The sequence below is a fragment of the Felis catus genome, chromosome D1 (assembly GCF_018350175.1).
Source record: "Felis catus isolate Fca126 chromosome D1, F.catus_Fca126_mat1.0, whole genome shotgun sequence".
Classification (NCBI taxonomy): Eukaryota; Metazoa; Chordata; class Mammalia; order Carnivora; family Felidae; genus Felis; species Felis catus.
The window spans coordinates 71,661,611-71,666,952 of NC_058377.1; the positions used below are offsets into that span (position 1 = coordinate 71,661,611).

Consider the following 5,342-nt stretch of genomic DNA (forward strand, 5'->3'; position numbering starts at 1 on the left):
GGGCCATCGATGCCAGTAAGAGGAATTTGTTTTCAATCTGGAGGCAAAGGGAAGCCTTCTTTGAGCAGGGAGCAATGCGATTAGAGGTGACACTCAGGGACGTTAACTGGGCAGCTGAGTAGAGCATGGGCCGAGAGATTCGCTATGAGGAAGCCGGATAGGTGTCAGTTTAGTGGACAGAAGCAAGTGGCTCCAAAGTGGTTATAGAAACCATTGTGGTGGTGCTGGTGGGGAGATGAGACGGTAAAGTTTAAAGGGTCCATCCTTGATCCAACCAGAGCTATCAGAACAGCTGAGCTTTTATTCATTTTATAAAACGGGGTCAGAGTAAGATAGTCCTTGCATAGCAGTTTGGACTTCCAGTTACAATAACAATAGAAACAAAGAAAAGCGAGAACACCTTCAGAATTCTGGGGTAGGAAGGAGAAACGATACCGGCTTGCTTGGGAGTTCAAGGTCTAAATCATTATTCTCAGGCAACACAGCGTTTGCCAGGCTCCTTGATCTTTCTTGGCCTTAGTTTTCCCATTCTTTTTTCTTTAATTTTTAACGTTTATTTATTATTGAGATATGGAGAAACACAGAGCGTGAGCCGGGGAGGGGTAGAGAGAGGGGGAGACACAGAATCCGAAGCAGGCTCCAGGCTCTGAGTTGTCAGCACACAGCCCAACGCGGGGCTCGAAGTCACAAACCACGAGATCATGACCTGAGCCTCAGTTAGTCGCTTAACCAACTGAGCCACCAGGCGCTCCTTTTCTCATTCTTAAATATAGTAAAATTTGGGTTTGTGAGCATAATTTGTTCCGGAAACGTGGTTATAATCCAAAGCACTTGTATATCAAAGTGAATTTCAAGAACCATTGGCTCAGTTGTGATCATGTGATGTTTGGCCTTATGTACCACTCATATGGCAAGACATTGCTAGTTTATCAAGTTGAAATTTATTGGAAATGTGTGCTTGTTTTGCGGAACACTCGCAGAACAAGTTACTTGCAGTCCAAGGTTTTACTGTATTTGGATTCTATAGCCTAACTCTTTTTTTATTTTTTAATTTTTATTTTTGAGACAGAGAGAGACAGAGCATGAGCAGGGGAGGGGTAGAGAGAGAGGGAGACACAGAATCCAAAGCAGGCTCCAGGCTCTGAGCTGTCAACACAGAGCCCAACACGGGTCTTGAACTCATAGACTGCGAGATCATGACCTGAGCTGACGTCAGATGCTTAACCTACTGAAGCCACCCAGGTACCCCATGGTAGATGGGTTTTAATGCAGGAAGTTTTGGAGGAGCTGAGAAACCAAACAGAAGACAGTGTAGTGTCCAGAGATTAGGAAATTAGGAAGGCACTACTGTTCTAGGCCTGGAGGGACAGAGGGAAGAGGCAGCATTTTGGGTCTCCTAGTGAAATGTGGAACCAAGACAGGCCTATCCAGTATAATCTGGAGCCAAAGAGGAAATGCAGCTACTCCAAGAGAAGCCACCTGAGGCAGAGAAACACTGGACCCCTCCTTCCTTCTGCCCTCTGGTCTCCCTGTGGTGCCTCCCACTGGCTGAATTCATCTGGAAACTAGATGATAAGGGAGCCTGGAGAGATAGCTTGCAGGGTCGGGACCCATGTGATACAAGACCGGAGCACACCCCCAGCCCCCCACTCCCCCCACACAAAAGGCAAGGAATAGATCTGAGGGTACGCAGCCCCAGGACAATAGGGTGTTGACAGTGGGAAAGGAGTAAGCCACAGGCCGCTAGCCCCTGGGTTAGAGCAAGAAGCAAATGAAGCCTGAGTTATATTAGTCCTTCTTTAGAGAGCCCTACAGATCCCTTAGCAGCATTTGGGCCAAAGCTGGTAATTTATCTGTAGAGTTCAATACATGCCCCCATCAGGCCTGGGCTTTCGCAGATACAACCATAAATTTATGCAAGAATGAAACTGGACAGCCGGTCTTGGGACAGTGTGAGGCCTCTCTCGGCTATGGAGCTGGGTTTTGTGGGAAAAGACTTACATGGTTGGGGGTTCCATGGACTGGGTCACCAGCAGCACTGACTGTCCCAGCAGAGTCTGTCCCTTAGAAATGACCATTTGGGAATTCTTCTCCAGATGCATTCTCCATTTTGTCCTTGGTCTTTGCTATTGGGTCCATGGGAGCTCTACAGAGACAGAGCTTCAGACTTGGGGGTGTCCTTAGAGAGTATGGACTCCAGCCCCAGTTGAAGCAGATCACAATCCAGCATCCAAGTTGGTGCTGCCTCAGTTTCCCTCATCAGTTGACTGCCACAGCTCCCAGTCTGGAGAAGTGAACATTCCAGACTGGCTGTCCCAGTGAACATTCCAGACTGGCTGAAGCAATGTAGATTTGTGCCTTGTCTTTGTCTCACTCTCACTATGCAACCTCAAGCCAGCAGATAGGCTCTGGACCTCCATCTCCTCAGTATGATGAAGTTGCCTTAGGTCCCAGCTATGGATTCTTCCAGCTCTGTGTCAATCCAATGCAGAAATGGTAGGAAGATCTTGGTCAACACCAATGGTGTCAGTAGCTATCAAGCATCGATGGGCTAAGAATTTGTCCTGCATTGTTGAATTGAGTCTTGATCCAGGAGACTCTCCTAAGTTGTGGGATCTTATCTGCAGCTGCCTGTCATAGACAGTCCCTCTCCTGCAGGCCACTCTCCGCTTCTGGATCCATCAAAGTACCTCGGGATTTCAGTTTCAATTGCTTTCTCATTCTAAATCCCATGCTTGCTTTATTCAGACATTATAAAGTCAACACCATGAGATGCAAACAAATTACTGTCAGGCATCCAGCTTTTGTTCTCCTAATTCAAGCACGGACAATCCACAGACTCCTTTACCTCACCTGCTGCGTGATTCCCAGGTAGGTGATTCCTTCCTTAGTTTCTACAGAAAGGGCACAGGCCTGGCAGAAAGTATGTCATTGGAGTATTTGCCTGTGGTTCACTTTCTTTGGATAGCTTATCAATGAGGACTTGGTAGGAATAAGATGAGAAGTATCTAAAGTTTGGCAAGTGTGAGCTTATCAATTTTCAGGCTCCTGAGATTCAGTACCTACTCAAGGGGGTGTGCTGTCCCCTCTGTCTACCAGGTCCAGTTCAGCACCTCCTAAAAGCCCTAAGTATGTACTGTTATCCCACTTTTAGAGATTAAGCAATTGAGGCTTAGTAAGCTCCTTAACTTGCTGAAGGTCCTCTGGCCTTACTATCATGGCAGATTAATTCCCTGGGTGTGTTGGAAACCCTATAGAGGCAAATGGCGGTCAGAGAGCTCCACGTACAGGTTTGCTTCCTCCCTGACCCATCCCACCACCCAATCACGGCCGTGGGAGGCGATGCGAGTCCGAAGGCGGAAGTGTCTGGATCCCCACTAATGAGGGAAAACAATTCCCTAAATGAAACATGGTTTACAGAGACACTGGCCCCAAAGGAGTAGAATGTATATATGTATGCCAAGCAGCGTCAGACCTTCTTTTCTTTTGGCTTTGGTTCACAGATTGTATTCTGAGGTTCCTCTGCATCCCACAAATGTAAACTTTGCTACTTGCTCTGTGTCTTCACTTTCCATGGATCCACTCATTTAGTCTACCTATGCATATCCCCATTTTGTAGGTGAAACAAGTGAGGTGTAGAGAGGTTGAATGACTTGGCCAAGCCACCCGGCTAGTACGCGGTGTGGGGAGATGCGTACTCAGCTGCTCTGCACCCTGGACAACACTACACTGACTCCCTTTACAGAGACGCTACCTGTTTAAGGCCACCCAAACTCCGTGCAGAAGGCTTGAAATGAGCGCTCAGTAACATCTTGGAAGAAACTGCATTTCCGGGCAACCTCCCATACTCTACACTCCACAAATGGCAGGGAGGCACTATGAAGACTTTGGATTGTCCTCTCCGAGTGATTCTCACAGAGGAGGGTAAAGTGTTGCAATGGTGGGGGGCAAGAGAGTACAATGCTTCTATTTTCTGTCCACAGGAGGAACACGTCAGTATTTCGGAGCTCAGTATGGACCATGGTCAATGTGAGGGGCCCAGGGCTCACCCGAATGGAGGTACCTGAGGGTGCTGGTGTCCACCGCTCAGGAGAGGTGTCCTGAGGAGTAGAGCCAGAGGCCGAGACGGAATGGCCCAGTGAAAGCTTGCCTGGGTCAGTACGGGCAGCCTGGCCTGTCCGAGTAGTCAGGCTGGATCTGTCTGGTGTGTTTAGATGGGGAGCTCTGAAGGTGGCTACCTGAAAAGGAGTTTGGGGCTCTGAGGTCTGGCGCCAGGAAGCCCACGATGAACACTCAGCCCCCTGTCCTGGTTCAAGCACATCTCACTCCAGGGCAGTTGCCATCAGTTCAACAGGTCCGGAGAAGGCCTGGTCTGAGTTTTGCGGCTGAGCTCCGAAGGGAGTGCAGAGCCCACGCTGGGTCACCCACAGGCCATTCTCTGCACACAGCTCTGGCTTTCTCGGGAAATCAGCTAACAGCTTTTTCTTGGCTTTGCTCGGCCTGCTAATGTAATAGTGCTTATTTTCAGAATCTTCGTGAGGCCGGGGGGAAGCCTCAGCGTTTCATTGTAAATCCATTATGTCTTCTTTGGTTAGAAATTATCCCTGACAAGCAGTCCCACAGCAAAGACAAGTCAGTATTATTTTGCGGAATCAAAAGGGGGATTGGCCACTTCTTTTATTATTTTTTTATTATGACTGTCCTCCTTTTGGTTATGACATTCGATGTATTATTTAGCTTAAGTGCTTGATTAAGGAAGAGCTGGTGGGGGGTGGAGAAGGAACTGGAAGGGGCAATTGCTCAGACTCTGGGCTTCCTGCTCTCCGTCTTGGTAGCTCGGACGGAAATAAACCGCCATGACCCTTTGGGGACCCAGACTTGTATCCTCGGCAAGGAGATCGCGTTCTGGCTAAGGGACCTTCTGGACGTTTCTGGGTCAGCAGAACCTTGGTGCCTTTCTTTCATACACCGGAACCCTTGTGTCTTTATTAAATATTAATTTGCTGTCAATAATTAAATGCTGATTATTTGATCTCTAATGGGGTCAGGATTCCCACAGTCCCATATTAGTGTAATAATGCAAAAGTAAAAATTGCCTGTCAGATGGAAAAAAAAATGTACTTATTATTCTTTCTTTGTTCGGAGTAAAATGGTTTGTCTTAAATTAAAAATTAAAGGCAGAATTTTCTTTAATCTTCGAATTAAATTAGTGCTAATTAGTTCTATTTTCTGTACAACATTCACATGCTAAAATCTCGGCCATTCCTTCAGCGTATTAATGGTGCCCTTTGGCTGTAATCAAGATTGTCTTACATTAAAAATGATACAGTTAACTCAATTAT

The 5,342-nt window shown here is 47.2% G+C and overlaps 1 long non-coding RNA gene across 1 annotated transcript; it reads left to right on the forward strand.

The window, feature by feature from the left end:
• The first annotated feature begins 1,171 nt into the window (after window positions 1-1,171).
• On the forward strand, window positions 1,172-5,117 carry LOC123380280. The gene is made up of 2 exons (XR_006585806.1): window positions 1,172-2,871; window positions 3,620-5,117. It is a non-coding gene; the product is annotated as an uncharacterized LOC123380280 (long non-coding RNA).
• The last annotated feature ends 225 nt before the right edge of the window (window positions 5,118-5,342 follow it).